This window comes from Mesoplodon bidens (genome assembly GCF_964165515.1).
Source record: "Mesoplodon bidens genome assembly, chromosome: 14".
Classification (NCBI taxonomy): Eukaryota; Metazoa; Chordata; class Mammalia; order Artiodactyla; family Ziphiidae; genus Mesoplodon; species Mesoplodon bidens.
In genome coordinates, this window is record NC_138170.1 from 18,975,075 (window position 1) to 18,993,368 (window position 18,294).

At 41.9% G+C, this 18,294-nt stretch overlaps 1 pseudogene across 1 annotated transcript; it reads left to right on the forward strand.

Moving 5' to 3' along the window:
- The first annotated feature begins 14,789 nt into the window (after positions 1-14,789).
- LOC308627664 (mitochondrial nicotinamide adenine dinucleotide transporter SLC25A51-like) lies at positions 14,790-15,672 on the forward strand (annotated as a pseudogene). Its single transcript has one exon. The product of its transcript is annotated as a mitochondrial nicotinamide adenine dinucleotide transporter SLC25A51-like (transcript).
- The last annotated feature ends 2,622 nt before the right edge of the window (positions 15,673-18,294 follow it).

Genomic DNA, 18,294 nt, shown 5'->3' on the forward strand with positions numbered 1-18,294 from the left:
TAATTCCATTGTGTGTGGGGACCATACTTTATATGATTTCAATTAAGTTTAAGCTACTTAAACTTATTGAGAGGGGCTTCCCTGGTGGCGCAGTGGTTGAGAGTCCGCCTGCTGATGCAGGGGACACAGGTTCGTGCCCCGGTCCGGGTGGATCCCACATGCCACGGAGCGGCTGGGCCCGTGAGCCATGGCTGCTGAGCCTGCGCGTCCAGAGCCTGTGCTCCGCAACCGGAGAGGCCGTGATAGTGAGAGGCCCGCGCACTGCAATGAGGAGTGGCCCCCACTTGCCGCAACTAGAGAAAGCCCTCGCACAGAAACGAGGAGCCAACACAGCCATAAATAAATAAATAAATAAATACTTAAAAAAAAAAACTTATTGAGAAGTTTAAAACAAAAGTGTTCTTTCATTTCAGTCTAAAGGACCCGCTTCAGATTTCTTGTAAAGCAGGTTTGCTGAAAAATGCATTCTCCTAATTTCTTGTTTGTTTATCTGGGAATGTCTTAATTGCTCCTACATTTTTTTGAAGTATAGTTTTTCTGAATATGGAATCCTTGGTCTGTTGATGACTGGTCTGAGATTTTCTTAAGTGCCTTGATCCATTAAGTCTCCTAGCTTTCCTTAAGGGCTCTGTGTGCACATCAGGGCATGTTTTCAATGTTCCAGAAGGCCGTTTACAATTCTGCCTTAATTTTCCCTTCTGGGTTGTGCAGAGCTTCAAGGTTATCATAGGTGAGAGATGAGGGCCTTCTCAGTCTTTCCTGAGCATGCACACAGTTCTGCAGAGGCCTATGCCTTTAGATTCCCAAGAATATTTTGGAGGTTTTCAAAGTCCCTATGGACATTTCATTATTCAGCTTTTCAAGTTTTTTGGTCAGCTTCTCATTTGCCCCAGCTATTAGTACTGCTTTAGGCAGCTGACAAATTTAAAAATTGCAGGTTATTTTCAATAAATGCCCCTGGGGAAAGGCTATTCTCACCGAACAAGCTCTGAATTAGATCAAATAAAGATAAACTCTTGTGAGTGTTTCCAGGGAACTTCCAGACAGGTCAAATAATGCAGTTCTCTGGGAATGGGGCATTATCGTGGGCTCTAAGCCCATTATGATAGACTGGGTTGGTTGCCAGACTACTGGTTTTCATGGTTAACACAACTGCAAGGCTGTTGGTTTTAAAGGCTGCTGTGGAGCTGGAAAGAGGTGGGTGGAGGAAGGGCAGTGAAAACACCACAAAGCTTGCTGTTCTCACCGAGATTCAGCCATTTTTCTTGAATTAATGTTTCTTGGATTGTTGCAAGCCTTTGGTTAAATTCCACAGGTCTGAAAAGTTGATTTTGACCATTTTCTGGCAGTGTTTTTATTGCTCTTGTGGAGATGTCGGTTTGCAGAGGTCCTTAATCTGCTAATCCAGAAGTTTTCTTTCTCTGTGTATTATATTTGATATACTTATCTTCATGTTAACTTGCCAAAGTGAAAGACTCTATATCAAGAAGCAATGAAAAAAATTACAGGAAACTAATACAGATAGATAGGAACTAGCAGGTGACACTAAGTGAAAAGTATTTCGTTAGTCAATAAGATTACTGGTAATGACTTTTAATAGAGAAGAGTAACACTGCCCAATGACCAGAGTGCTTATTCATTTAAAATATGTATTGGAAGGTACTGTGACCCAGGACAGTACTACCAGAAGTGTGGTCTGTGGTCTGGTGCCAGTCAGTGAGCTGTTTGTTGATGGTCTGCCACAGGACAAGGGACTTCTTCCAGAGGGTAAATCAATCTACTGTTCCCTTTACCAAAAAGTCTTGGGACTTCCCTGGTGGCGCAGTCGTTAAGAATCTGCCTGCCAATGCAGGGCATGCGGGTTCGATCCCTGGTCCGGGAAGATCCCGCGTGTTGCGGAGCAACTAAGCCCGTGCACCACAACTACCGAGCCTGTGCTCTAGAGCCCATGAGCCACAACTACTGAACTTTCAAACCACAACTACTGAAGCCTAAGCACCCTAGAGCCCATGCTCAGCAACAAGAGAAGCCTCCACAATGAGAAGCCCATGCACCACGACGAAGAGTAGCCCTCACTCTCCACGACTAGAGAAACCCTGCGTGCAGCAATGAAGGCCAACGCAGTCCAAAAAAAAAAAGTCTTGATATAAAAAGAAAAAATTCAGCTGAACTGAGCAGTGTGCTTGGTGATGGGAACCATACTTTGTATGAGGCACTGTATGGGGAGATGCAAAGATAGGTCGGACATAAGCTTACTTACAATTGAGGAGCAGAGGTAAGATGCACATTGTTCTATGTCTTGTTACTAGGTAAATTGTAATAGGTTCCAGAGAAGCTCCAAACAAGAAGAGAGCTTCCTAATGGAAAAATCTGGCAATGCTTCAAGGAAGCAGTGAATATGAACTAAAATTTGAATGATGGTGAAAAAAATGTTTAGGGAGAAAAATAATTTTTCCAGCTTTATTGAGGCATAACTGACAAGTCAAAATTGATATACATAAGGTGTATAGCATGATGATTCGATATACATTGTGAAATAATTACCATGGTCAAGTTAGAACATCAGTCATCTCACATTTTATTACTATTTAGTAGCAATAGTATTTATTACTACTATTATTTATTACTATATTATTTATTACTATTTAGTACCATTTTATTACTATCTTATTATTTTTTAATATAAATTTATTTATTTTTATTTTTGGCTGCATTGGGTCCTCATTGCTGCACGTGGGCTTTTCTCTAGTTGTGGTGAGCGAGAGCTACTCTTTGTTGTGGTGCACAGGCTTCTCATTGCAGTGGCTTCTCTTGCTGTGGAGCACAGGCTGAAGGTGCGTGGGCTTCAGTAGTTGTGGCACGTGGGCTCAGTAGCTGCGGCGCACAGGCTTAGCTGCTCCGCAGCATGTGGGATCTTCCCAGATCAGGGCTCGAACCCGTGTCCCCAGCACTGGCAGGTGGATTCCTAACCACTGTGCCACCAGGGAAGCCCCAAGTACCATTTTAAAAGCAATTTTCAAGTATACAATACAGTATTATTAACTATTTTCACCATGTTGTATATTAGATCCCCAGAACTTATTTACCTTATAACTGAGAGTTTGTACTCTTTGACCAACATATCCCTATTCCCCCACCCCTCAGCCCCTAGCAACCACCATACTCCTCTCTGCTTGCATGAGTTCAACTTTTTTACATTTCAAATATAAGTGATACCATATAGTTTGTCTTTCAGTACCTGGTTTATTTTACTTATCATAATGTCCTCCAGCTTCATCTATGTTGTTACAAATAGCAAGATTTTCTTCTTTTTTATGGATGAACTACATATATTCTTTATCCATTCATCTATTGACAGACTCTTAGGTTGTATCCATATCTTAGCTACTGTGAATAGTGTTGAATGTGACGAAGCTATCTCTTCAAAATATGGATTTCATTTCCTTTGGGTATATAACCAGAAAGGGGATTGCTAGATTGTATGAGAGTTCTATTTTCAGTTTTTTGAGGAACCTCCATAATATTTTCCATAGTGGCTGTACCAATTTACATTCCCACCAACAGAGTTCTCTTTTCTCCACATCCTTCCCATCACTTATCTCTTGCCTTTTTTTTTTCTTTTTGCCTCACCCTGTGGCATGCAGGATCTTAGTTCCCCCACCAGGGACTGAACACGTGCCCCCTGCAGTGGAAGTGCAGAGTCCTAACCACTGGACCACCATGGAATTCCCTTGCTTTTTTTTTTTTTTTTTTTTTTTTTTGGCGGTATGCGGGCCTCTCCTGCTGCGGAGCACAGGCTCCGGACGCGCAGGCTCAGCGGCCATGGCTCACGGGCCCAGCCGCTCCACGGCATGTGGGATCTTCCCGGACCACGGCACGAACCCGTGTCCCCTGCATCGGCAGGCGGACTCTCAACCACTGCGCCACCAGGGAAGCCCCCTTGCCTTTTTTTTATTTGCCTTTTTTTAAAAAAAATTATTTTATTTCTTTATTTTTGGCTGTGTTGGGTCTTCGTTGCTGCATGAGGGCTTTCTCTAGCTGTGGTGAGCAGGGGCTACTCTTTGTTGCAGTGCGTGGGCTTCTCACTGCGGTGGCTTCTCTTGTTGCGGAGCACAGGCTCTAAGCACATGGGCTTCAGTAGTTGTGGCTCGTGGTCTCTACAGCGCAGGCTCAGCAGTTGTGGGGCACGGGCTTAGTTGCTCCACAGCATGTGGGATCTTTCCGGACCAGGGCTCGAACCCACGTCCCCTGCATTGGCAGGCAGATTCTTAACCACTGCACCACCAGGGAAGCCCCTCCCTTCTCTTTTTGATAATAGTAATTCTAACAGGTGTGAGGTAATATTTCACTGTGGTTTTGACTTGCATTTCCCTGATGATTAATCTTTTCACACACTTATTGACCATTTGTATGTCTTCTTGGAAGAATGTCTGTTTGGGTCCTCTGCCATTGTTTAATTGGGTTATGAATGATGATTAAGATTTTGATGGGCTTGATAGGATAAAACGATAAGACATTTGAGGTAGGACACAGTATAAGCAAAGGTTTGGAGCCCAGTAAGTAGTCAGTTTTGAATGGAAAATAGGGTATAGAAGTTAGAGTGAGGTAAGGTCAGAAAGTATTTGAAGCCATATTAGGAAGGACTTGGATTCCATACCATGGAGTTTATCCTTCACTTGGTGGACAATAGGGACCCACTGATATTTTTTGGACCAGGAAGTGACATGATTCTGCCTTGATTTAAAAGACTAACTCCATATCTTTGGAGGAATGGGCATCTTAAAGGGAAGAGACTGGAGTGAGGGAGACTAACTAGGATGCTATTTAAGTAATGAGACACTATGATGGACTGAACAAGGGTGTTGACACTGGGATCTGAGAGCAATGACAGTGTATAAAGAGTTATGATTGAGGCAGCATTTACAGGTCTTAAAAACTGCTCAAATATGAACAACAAGGGAAAGAAAGTGTGCTTGGAAGGACGACGGTGTCAAACCACGGTAAAGAAAGCAGCAGGAAGAACTGGTTTGGTGGGACAATGATGAATTGGCTTGGATTGAGTTTAAGGTGCTTGGCAAGCCATTCAAGTAGAAATGTGCACTGGCAATGTAGGTCAGCAGCTAGAGAGAGAGGTGAGGTCTAGTGATCCTAATGTGAGAGGTGACGGCACAAAGATGATTAGGGAGTCGTGAGGTTTGAGATGCCCAGCAAAGGAAACTATTTCAAGAGAGAAGGTAGAGACCCTCGGGGGAAGAAGGAGTAGTGGTTGGGAAGGGCAAGAGAATGAAGAAACATTGAAAGGAAGAAGACCCCATGGATACTACTGACTGAAATATTGGGGGCTTGTAAGTGTATACCACTTAAAATCATTTGAGGAGAAGCAAGACTGGTAATGCTAAGGAGTAGTAGGATTGAGGGAAGCATTTTCTTTCTTGGGGTGGGGGAGATGGGAATGTTTGTAGACTGAGGAGAAGGAACCAGGGATAAGTGTAGACTGAAGATGGAGGTTAGAAGGAGTGGTTGATGGATCAAGTCTGCAAAAAGTTGCAAAAAGGATGGGACTGAAGTAGAGGAGGAACCTCAGAAGAAAGGAGGTATATGTCTTTCCTCAACACAGGGGAGAGGGATGAAATGGGAAGGGTGGATACACAGACATTTTGATGCATAGAGGCAGGAAGGGAAGGCATTCTCAGTGGGCAACTCACACTTCTCAAGAGAATGGAAAGTGAGGTCGCCAGACACCAGGATGGGGCAGGTGTTGCGTTTTGAGAATAAGGGAAAGGATTGAAGTAGCTGCTGGGGAATGAGATACAGAGTCCATCAGACATGGGTAAATAAATTTCTGACGACCATTGGGAGCCCAATGGCATCTAAATCCAAGAATGTGTGGTAGGACCAGTTGGCATGATCATCCGTGTGGGGTCCCTGGAGGGTGAAGTAAAGAAAGCAGATAGGGCTTCCCTGGTGGCGCAGTGGTTGAGAGTCCGCCTGCCGATGCAGGGGACACGGGGTCGTGCCCCAGTCCAGGAAGATCCCACATGCCGCGGAGCGGCTGGGCCCGTGAGCCATGGCCGCTGAGCCTGCACGTCCGGAGCCTGTGCTCCGCAACGGGAGAGGCCACAACAGTGAGAGGCCCGCGTACTGCAAAAAAAAAAAAAAAAGAAAAAGAAAGAAAACAGATAGTGGAGTCTTCTAGAGATATAATCTAGCCAATTTTCTATATATTTTACATTATCACTGCAAGTGAAGAGCAGGTTCATGCCTTACTCAGCATTGTAGTCCTAATACCCAGTGCAATTACCATGCTCACACTTCATAAATGTTTATTGAACAAATAAGTGCAACAAGATAAAAATTCTTATTAAATGGCTACCATACAGCAGAAGGGGAGAAGCAGTGTTATTACTAAGGCTGAGTCAGTGCCCTGTCAGCAGCTGTCCTATCTCCACTTGCCAGAGAGAAGATTACAGAACCTCGGCTCCCTTTCCTCTACAGAAACTTCCCACACCTGCTTATGGCATCACAGAGATCCAGAAAATTCCCTCACCCTCCTTTCTTTTGTCATCAGGCTTACCTTGCAGTATTGCTCTCTAATTTGGCTTCTCCAGATCTAAGAGTTCTAATATCAAGGCCACGATCATGGTTTACTACAAATATTTTATCTTCTTTTAACATTAATAAATTAGCTTGATGGCTTACAAACCAGTCTTGTGTGAATGCAATGCATGGGAAACATATTAATTCATGGATGAGCTAATAAAACACGTTCTAAAGCTGCAAAGCTGGGCATCAACATCGGTATCAGAGGCAATTTATTGTAATTATACTTCTTCCAGAAAAAAATTTTTATGCTGCTGAGACTGAAGTCAAGAAATATAGAATTTAGGAGGAGATTGGCTAAGAAGGCAGAGTAGAAAGACCCTGAGCTCACCTCCTCTCACGAGCACAACAAAATCACAACTATCTGCAAAATAACCATCGATGAAATAGACCAGAACCTACCAGAAAAGATCTTCAACAACTAAAGACATAAAGAAGGAACCACAACCAGATGGGTAAGAGGAGCAGACTTGCGATATAATCAAGTCCCATACCCCCAGGTTGGTGGCCCACAAATGGAGAATAGTTATATTGCAGAGGTTCCCCCACAAGAGTGGGAGTTCTGAGCCCCAGGTCTGGGGAGCCAGCCCAGGGGTCCTGCAATGGGGAAGACAAGCCCCCAGAGCATTCAGCTTTGAAGGCCAGTGGGGCTTAATTTCAGGAGTCCAAAAGCACTGGGGGAAGACTTCATTCTTAAAGGGCGCACACAAAATCCTATACACGCTGGGACCTAGGGGAAAAGCAGTAATTTGATAGAAGCCTGGGCCAGACCTACCTGCTGGTCTTAGAGAGCCTCCTGGAGAGGCAGGGAGTGGCTGTGACTCATTCTGGGGACATAGACACTGGTGGCAGCCATATTTGGGAGCTGGTGGCTACCATCTTGGGATCTTCACTCTAGCTCATTAGCCCAAGACCTGGCTCCCCCAACAGCCTATAGTCGCCAGTGCTGGGATACCTCAGGCCAAACAACTAACTGGGTGGGGACACAGTCCCACCCATCAGCAGAAACACTGCCCTAAATCTTCCTTAGCCCACAGCCACCTCTAGACATGGCCCTGCCAGCTAGAAGGCCAAGGCCCAGCTCCACCCACCAGTGGGCTGGCACCTGCCCTGCCCTCCAGGAAGCCTGCACAAGCCTCCAGACTAGCCTCACCCACCAGTGGGCAGGCACCAGATACAAGAAAACCACAATCCCAGCCTGCGGACCCAGCCAGCCCACAGCAGGCCAGACCCTACCCTAGGACCACCTGGGCCCCAGCCCAGTTCACTAGGAGGCTAACACAACCTTCAGGACACCCCAGACCCCATGCCCAACTGGGTCAGGAACCAGCCCCCTCACCAAAACTGATATGACAAGGCTTTCCTGGTGGCTCAGTGGTTGAGAGTCCACCTGCTGATGCAGGGGACATGGGTTCATGCCCCGGTCAGGGAAGATCCCATATGCTGCGGAGCGGCTGGGCCCGTGAGCCATGGCCGCTGAGCCTGCGCGTCCGGAGCCTGTGCTCCGCAACGGGAGAGGCCACAACAGCGAGAGGCCCGTGTACCGCAAAAAAACCCAAAAAACAAAAAACTGATATGACACCAGCTCTGAGATCCCTGAGTTCTGCAGCCAGACTCAGGACTTGGCTCTGCCTGCCAATAGTCTGGCAGTAACCTCAGGTGCTGGCTCACCCACCAGTGGGAGGGCAACAGGCCTAGAGTCTTCTGGTCCCTGACTCTGCCCTCCAGTGAGCCAGAACTAGCCCTGGGCCCCACCTAGGGCTCTGCAGTCATCCGCTTCGTGACCAAGCCCTGCTAAACAGCAGCCAGCAGTGTCTGCACAAGGCAGGGCCTGACAACCAACTGGGCTAGGGGCAAACCAAGACTACAAGACCACCCACATAGTCAGCCCACCACAACAGAAGGACCCATGCATCCCTCTTAGGGGAAATCCCTAGAGCAAATAGCTTGGGTGATGAGAGGGGAGTGTGACATTGGGATGCATAGGATGTCTCCTATAGGAGGTCACTTGTCCAAGGATGAGAAACATTACTAAACCTACTACATACAGAAAAGTACAAATAGCAACTTAGACAAAATGAGGTGGCTGAGGAACATGTTCCAGATAAAGGAACAAGATAAAACCCCAGAAGAAGAACTAAGTGAAGTGGAGATAGGCAATCTACCCAAGAAAGAGTTCAGAGTAATGATTGTAAAGATGATCGAACAACTCAAGAGAAGAATGGATGCCCAGTGTGAGAAGTTAGAAGTTTTAAACAAAAGGTTAGAAAATATAAAGAACAACCAAACAGAGATGTAGAATACAATAACTGAAATGAAAAATACACTAGAAGGAATCAACAGTAGACTAAATGATACAGAAGAACAGATCAGTGAGCTCAAGACAGAGTAGTGGAAATCACTGCTGATGAACAGAAAAAAGAAAAAAGAATGAAAAGAAAGGAGGACAGTTTAAGAAACCTCTGGAAATAAAGTTCTTCATGAAAATGAAAAAAAAAAAAAAGAAACCTCTGGGACAACATCAAGCACACTAATATTCACATTACAGGGGTCCCAGAAGGAGAAGAGGGAGAGAAAGGGGCTGAGAACACATTTTAAGACATAATAGCTGAAAACCTTCCTAACCTAGGAAAGGAAACAGTTACCCAAGTCTAGAAAGCACAGAGAATCCCATACAGGATTAACTCAAAGAGGAACACAACAAGACACATTGTAATTAAAATGACAAAAATTAAAGAGAAAGAGAAAATATTAAAAGTAGCAGGGGAAAAACAACAAATAACATATAAGGGAACTCCCATAAGTCTGTCAGCTGATTTTTCAGCAGAAACTCTGCAGGCCAGAAGGGAGTGGCACACTGTTTTTAAAGTGATGAAAGGGTAAAACCTACAATCAAGAATATTCTACCCAGCAAGGCTCTCCTTCAGATTTGATGGAGTGATGAAAAGCTTTACAGTAAAGCAAAACTAAAAGAGTTCAGCACCATGAAACTAGTTTTACAACAAATGTTAAAGGAACTTCTCTACGTAAAAAAGAAAAGGCCAGAAATAGAAATAAGAAAATTATGAAACGAAAAAACTCACCAAAAAAGGCAAACATACCATAAAGGGAGGAAATCATCCACACACAAAACTAATAGGGAGGTTAAAAGACAAAAGTAAAATCACCTATATCCACAATAAGCAGTTAAGGGATACACAAAACAATTAAATGTAAAATGTGATATCAAAAACAGTAATTGTGGGCTTCCCTGGTGGCACAGTTGTTGAGAGTCCGCCTGCCGATGCGGGGGACACGGGTTTGTGTCCCAGTCCGGGAGGATCCCACGTGCCGCGGAGCGGCTGGGCCCATGAGCCATGGCCACTGAGCCTGCACATCCGGAGCCTGTGCTCCGCAATGGGAGGGGCCACAACAGTGAGAGGCCCGTGTACCACAAACAAACAAACAAAAAACAGTAATTGTGAAGGGAGGAGAGTAAAAATGAAGGGTTTTTAAAGTGCATTTGAACTTAAGAAATCAGCAACTTAAAATAATCATGTATATATTATATATAGACTGCTATACAAAAACCTCATGGTAACTGCAAACCAAAAATTTATAATCAATATACACATAAAAAAGAAAAAGTAATCCAAACATAACACTAAATATAGTCATCAAATCACAAGAGAACAAAAGAAGAAAGAAAAAAGACCTACAAAAACAAATCCAAAACGATTAACAAAATGGCAATAACAACATACATATCAATAATTACCGTAAATGTAAATAGACTAAATGTTCCAGCCAAAAGACATAGAGTGGCTGAATGGATACAAAAACAAGACCCGTATACATGCTGCCTAGAAGAGATTCACTTCAGATCTAGAGACACACACAGACAGAAAGCGAGGGGATGGAAAAAGACATTCCATGCAAATGGAAATCAAAAGAAAGCCAGAATAACAATACTTATTTCAGACAAAATAGACTTTAAAATAAAGACTGTAACAAGAAGGACACTGCATAACGATCAAGAGATCAATCCAAGAAGATATAACAATTGTAAATATATATGCACCCAACATAGGAGCACCTAAATACATAAGGCAACAACAATAACACAGTAATAGTGGGGGACTTTAACACCCAATTTACATCAGTGGACAGATCATACAGACAGAAAATCAATAAGAAAACATTGGCCTTAAATGACACATTAGACCAGACGAACTCAATTGATATATATAGAGCATTCCATCCCAAAGCAGCAGAATACATATTCTTTTCAAGTGCACATGTAACATTCTCCAGGATAGATCACAAGCCTCAGTAAATTTTAGAGAGTTGAAATTATATCAAACATCTTCTCTGACCACAACAGTGAGACTAGATATCAACTACCCAAAACCAAAAACCAACGAAACAAAAAACCTGCAAAAAACACAAACGTGGAGGCTAAACAATATGATACTAAACAACCAATGGATCACTGAAGAAATCAAAGAGGAAATCAAATAATACCTAGAGGCAAATGAAAATAAAAACACAATGATCCAAAACCTATGGGATGCAGCAAAAGCAGTTCTAGGAGGGAAGTTTATAGCAATACAAACTTACCTCAGGAACACAAGAAAAGTCTCAAATAAACAACCTAACCTTACACTTAGAGTGAACAGAGAAAGAACAAGCAAAACGCAAAGTTAGTAGAATGAGATAAATCATAAAGATCAGAGCAGAAGTAAATGAGATAGAGACTAAACAAATAGAAAAGATCAATGAAACTGAAAGCTGTTTCTTTGAACAGATAAACAAGATTGATAAACCTTTAGCCAGACTCATCAAGAAAAAAAGGGAGAGGGCCTAAATCAATAAAATCAGAAATGAAAAAGAAGTTACAGCCAACACCTCAGAAATACAAAGGATCATAAGAGACTACTACGAACAACCATATACCAATAAAATGGACAACCTAGAAGAAATGGAAAAGTTCTTAGAAATGTTCAATCTCCCAAGATTGAACCAGGAAGAAATAGAAAATATGAACAGACCAATTACCAGTATGAAATTGAATCAGTAATTTAAAAACTCCTAACAAACATAAGTCCAGGACCAGATGGCTTCACAAGTGAATTCTACTAAATGTTTAGAAAAGAGTTAATGCCTATCCTTCTCAAAGTATTCCAAAAATTTGCAGAGAAAGGAACATGTCCAAACTCATTGTATGAGGCCTGCACCACCCTGATACCAAAACCAGACAAAGCTATTACAAAAAAAGAAAATTATAGGCCTATATCACTGATGAACATAGATGCAAAAATCCTCAACAAAATACTAACAAATTGAATCCAATTCAACACTGTATTTAAAGGATCATACACCCTGATCAAGTGCAATTTATCCCAGGGATGCAAGGATCTTTCAATATCTGTAAATCAATCAGTGTGGTATACCACATTAACAAATTGAATAAAAACCATATGATCATTTCAATAGATGCAGAAAAAGCTTTTGGTAAATTCAATATCCATTTATGATAAAAACTCTCCAGAAAGTGGGCATAGAGGGTAAATACATAATAAAGGCCATATATGGCCCATAGCTAACACAATATTCAACAGTGAAAAGCTGAAAGCATTACCTCTAAGATCAGGAACAAGATAAGGATGCCCACTCTCACCACTCTTATTCAACATAGTTTTGGAAGTCCTATCCACAGCAATCAGAAAAGAAAAATAAATAAAAAGAATCCAAATTGGAAAGGAAGAAGTACCATTGTCACTGTTTGCAGATGACATGATACTATACATAGAAAATCCTAAAGATGCCACCAGAAAACTACTAGAGCTCCTCAATGAATTTTGTAAAATTTTGCAGGAGACAAAATTAATACACAGAAATCTCTTGCATTTCTATACACTAACAATGAACTATCAGGAAGAGAAGTTAATGAAACAATTCCATTTACCAACACATCAAAAAGAATAAAATACCTAGGAATAAACCTACCTATGGAGGCAAAACACCTGTACTCAGAAAGCTGTAAGACACTGATGAAAGAAATTGAAGATGACACAAACAGATGGAAAGATATACCATGTTCTTGGATTGGAAGAATCAATATTGTGAAAATGACCATACTATCCAAGGCAATCTACAGATTCAGTGCAATTCCTATCAGAATACCAATGGCATTTTTCACAGAACTAGAACAAATAATTTAAAAATTTGTATGCAAACACAGAAGACCCCAAATAGCCAAAACAGTATTGAGAAAGAAGAACAGAGCTGGAGGAATCATGCTCCCTGACTTTGGACTATACTACAAAGCTACAGGCATCAAAACAGTATGGTACCAGCACAAAAACATATAGATCAATGGAACAGGATAGAGAGCCCAGAAATAAACCCACATACTTATGGTCAATTAATCTATGACATAAGAGGCAAGAATACACAATGGAGAAAAGACAGTCTCTTCAGTAATTGATGCAGGGAATGCTGGACAGCTACATGTAAAAGAATGAACTTAGAACATTGTCTAACACCATATACAAAAATAAACTCAAAATGGATTAAAGACTTATATGTAAGACAGGATACTATAAAACTCCTAGAAGAAAACATAGACAGAACACTCTGATGTAAATCACAGCAATATGTTTTTGGATCTGTCTCCTAAGGCAAAGGAAATAAAAGCAAAAATAAACAAATGGGACTTAACTAAACTTAAAAGCTTTTGCACAGCAAAGGAAACCATCTGCAAAATGAAAAGAAAACCTACTGATGGAAGAAAATATTTGCAAATGATATGACCAATAAGGGATTACTATCCAATATATAAAAACAGCACATACAACACAATATCAAAAAAACAAACAACCCAATTAAAAACTGGGCAGAAGAACTGAATAGACATTTTTCCAAGGAGGAAATGCAGATGGCCCATAGGCACATGAAAAGATGCTCAACACCATCAATCATCATGGAAATGCAAATCAAAACCATAATGAGATAACAGCTCACACCTGTCAGAATGGCTATCATCATAAAGTACAAATACAATAGAATACTACTCAGCTATAAAAATGAATGAAATTTTGCCATTTGCAGCATGGATGGACTTGCAGGGCATTATGCTAAGTGAAATTAGACAGAGAAAGACAAATAGTGTATGATATCACTTATATATGGAATCTAAAAAATACAACAAACTAATGAATATAAAAAAAAAGAAGCCAACTCACAGATATGTAGAACAAACTAGTGGTTATCAGTGGGTAGAGGGGAGGGGAGAGGAGCAATATAGGGGTAGAGGATTAAGAGGTACAAATTATTAGGTATAAAACAAGCTATATGGATATATTGTTCAACGTGTGGAATACAGCCAATATTTTAGAACTAAAATAGAGTATAATTTTTTAAAATTGCGAATCACCAGATTGTACACTGTTAACTTACACAATATTGTACAGCAACAAATGTTTATTTTTCAATAAAAAAAATAAGTTACCAGTGATAGTAAGTTGCCAACGTACCGCACAGGGGGAAAAATATAGAATTTAGAGCTCTCTTTGATTAGAAGTGTGTAATATCAAGCAAGCAGAACCCTAGAGCCTGACAACAGGTGTGATGGGTGACCCTACACCCACCCTGTGGCGCCGAACCGCTGCCAGGAGTTGGCCGGTGTCACCTGACCCTCCTCGGGTTTAGGGAGAGGGGGCGCGGAGGCGTTGAGTGTGTCATGCTCCGCCCTGAGCTCTGGGGTTGATCAAGGTCTGCGCCCGCGCCAGCTCTGGCTCGTGGGCTTGCGGGCTCGCCAACCTGCAGGCAGGCGGGTACCGGCCGTGGAGACGGGCGCCCACGGTGATGGGAAATCCAGTTATCAAAGTTGACTCCAGAAGAGAGAACCTAACAGAGCAGTAACAATGGAAGAAATTGATCATGGTGTATCAGGTTAAAAAAAAATCCTTCCTGAAGAAGATCTTTTTTTTTTTTTTTTTTTTTTTGCGGTACGTGGGCCTCTCACTGCTGTGGCCTCTCTTGCTGCGGAGCACAGGCTCAGGACGCGCAGGCTCACTGGCCACGGCTCACGGGTCCAGCCGCTCCGTGGCACGTGGGATCTTCCCAGACTGGGGCACGAACCCGTGTCCCCTGCATTGGCAGGCGGACTCCCAACCACTGTGCCACCAGGGAAGTCCCTGAAGATCTTAAGCAAAACGATGGATTCAGAAGCTCATGAAAAGAGGCCACAAATCCTAACATCTTCAAAGCAAGTTATATCACCTCATATTGCAAATGTTAGTGAAATGAAGCATTACTTGTGTGGCAGCCATGTAGCTCTCAACAATATAGCAATCACATTTCCCATTCAGCTCTTTCGGCAACGGCTGTATGGAATCAAAATCTGGGATTCAGTACTTCAGTTGAGGAGGGATGGATTTAGAAACTTGTATGGTGGAATCCTTCCCCCATTAATGCAGAAAACGACTACACTGGCCGGTCTGTATGAGGATTTATCTTGCCTTCTCCGTAAGCATATCAGTACCCCAGAGTTTGCAACCCTAATATGGCTGCAGTACTTGCAGGGACAATAGAAGCAATTTTCAGTCCATTGGAAAGCGTTCAAATATTGCTTTGAGCCCACAAGCATCATGACAAATTTACAAACACTTATCAGGCTTTCAAGGCACTGAAATGCCATGGAATTAGTATTATCGAGGCTTGGTGCCCGTTCTTTTCCATAATGGATTCAGCAATGTCCTTTTTTTGGGCCTTCGAGGTCCCATCAAGGAGCACCTGCCTACAGCGACGACTCACAGTGCTCATTTGGTCAATGATTTTATCTCTGGAGGCCTGTTGGGTGCCATGTTGGGAATCTTGTTTTTTCCAGTTAATGTTGCAAAAACTTGCATGCAATCTCAGATTGGTGGAGAATTTCAGTCTTTCCCTAAGGTTTTACAAAAAATATGGCTACAATGGGACAGGAAACTGACAAATCTTTTCAGAGGTGCCCATCTGAATTACCATCGGTCCCCCATCTCTTGGGGCATAATTAATGTGACTTATGAGTTCTTGTTAAAGATTATATGAAAGAAATCAGTTAAGTGCCATTTATCAACTGAATAGATCTAAGAAGAATGCAGTTTGGCCTTGTTTCTAATCGGCCAAATACAAATTGGTGTCATAAATCCAGGGCACAATGAATTATGGGCAAAGCTGTTTTCTTTAAGCAGCAACAAATTCAGAATAAAAGATTTCAGTACGAAAATTTAAGGTTTTTGTTTTGTTTTTTTTGGGGGGGGTCTGTTTGTATTTTTTTTTTAATCATTATCTGAGAACTTTAGGCTAATTGCCTGGTTAATAGCTGTCTATCTGATGGGTTTTGACAAGGAAACTAACAGCCAAGATATGATTCTTTTTTTCCAAGTCTTCCATATTGAAACGTAAGTGGCCATGACCAGGAAGAGAAAAGGCTCTTAGGGTCCCATGAATTCTCAGGCTTACTTCTATTACTCCATTTCTTGCTTCTCTGCTTTTAGGAGGAGTTGCAAAGGGTAGTTTTCGTTAACTTATACGTGGTAGGACAAAGGAGCAGAACAGAGAAGAAAAACAGCTTATTACGTGTAGGTTTTTCATGATAAATTGCTTGTATTCGTTTTGAAACTAAGCACCTGTTGGGGTGGTCATTATCCGAATTATTTCTCTTTAGACGTGGTAGACTAAAGCAACTAATGACATCTCCCATTTTGCTTTCTAGGATGAAAGTTTTCTCTGTAGTTCTCAGTGTGACCTTAAACCTTTCCAAAATATTTTTATATTAATTTCACTTATTTCATTGCCAAAAGATGAGCAGACTTAAATTTTGTTAATGGTGTTTCATCCCATTAAGAAGTTTCATATTACAGGTATCTCCCCCCCTTTTCTTTATGCCACTTCGCTTTTACAAAAGACCTACATTAGTACCTGTTTTCACTAACCGAAAGAAATATGAGGATGATTTGTGCTTTTACGAAAAAAGGTAATTGCTTCTTCACTCTATGCCATTTCGGCTTAGGAAAGTTTCCACAGGAATGCCGGGAAACTTGTAATTGCATTAGAGATACAATTCTGTTTAGCTCAGCATCTTTGAATTGTTGTTGCCAACTTAGTGAAGAGCTTTGGAGTTTTGGTTTTCTTTCCTTTGAGTAGTAGTTTGTCATAGTCAAATATCCTGTTCTCTTGAAACTCCCATTAAAAAAACAACAGAGGGCTTCCCTGGTGGCGCAGTGGTTGGGAGTCTGCCTGCCGATGCAGGGGACACGGGTTCGTGCCCCGGTCCGGGAAGATCCCACATGCTGCGGAGTGGCTAGGCCCGTGAGCCATGGCCGCTGAGTCTGAGCGTCCGGAGCCTGTGCTCCGCGACAGGAGAGGCCACAACAGTGAGAGGCCCGTGTACTGCAAAAAAAAAAAAAGAAAAGAGAAAAAACAGAAATGCTTCCATAAAATTTTATTTTGGACCTCAGATTTTTTTTTTCTGGTTTCTAAGTGTTCCAGGGAAGGGGAAAAAAAGAAACCTCAGGATAGCTTTCACCCCACAGTGTTAAGCTATCTTTTTTATTTTACTCTTGGAAATAGAGACTTCTATTAGGATCTTTACATTTTGGGAACCCAATTTTACCATTTTATCATTTAAACAGTAAGACAGTTTGAGAGGATAAGACCTAAATAAAGATATTTCAGGGGTTAGTTTTAAATTCTAGAAGTTGGTGATAGGTGGATAGCATACTTATCCCTTACCTAACAGACAAAAACTTACTTGTCAAAGAAATCAGATTTTAACATACTTTTTGCCAGATAAATAAAGCAAAGTGACTCATACACCAATTGAATAACTAATAAAACATACGAGACATATATACACTATCAAATGTAGAACCAGTAGCTAGTGGGAAGCAGCCACATAGCACAGGGAGATCAGCTCGGTGCTTTGTGACCACCTAGAGGGGTGGTGGGATAGGGAGGGTGGGAGGGAGGGAGACACAAGAGGGAGGAGATATGGGGACATATGTATATGTATAGCTGATTCACTTTGTTATAAAGCAGAAACTAACACACCATTGTAAAGCAATTATACTCCAATCAAGATGTTAAAAAAAAAGACAGTGAAAAAAAATAAAAAACATCCGAGACATCCTAGAAAAGTGGTTTATCAATCTTTGAAAAATCCACATCTGTAAGTATTATGTAGTTAAGATTACTTTCCAGCATCTGACGTGGGGCAGAGTATGTAGGTTTTACTACCAGTCTTTCATCATTCTGGGTAATTGCATGTGAATATGTGCACATGCTGACCAAAATAAAATCAGGGCTCAATTGGTAGTTTACTCCGTTTCTGGACAGATAGTTGAAAAAAGATGTTTACCTCTCAATGCAAGGTGGCTGGTCAAATGACAGGAACATCCTTCTTCCAGCTGTGAAGCATTAGGAGGCATTGTCAAGCCTTTGCAGGGGGTACTGAAGCTCACCAGTTTACAAAGGCTCTGTTTGACGGCGGCGTTGTGCAGGAAATGGCAGTTTATTCTAGAGACCGAGGTGCAGGTGGAAGGATTTGAGAAAACAAGAACTTGACCCCAAATAAGTGAGAGTAGCATCCTTTGGCCTATGGAATAGAGTCAGGATTTGAAGTGGGTTGAGTTTCAGGAATGAGTGGCAAAGGCACTGGGGTGCCTGACC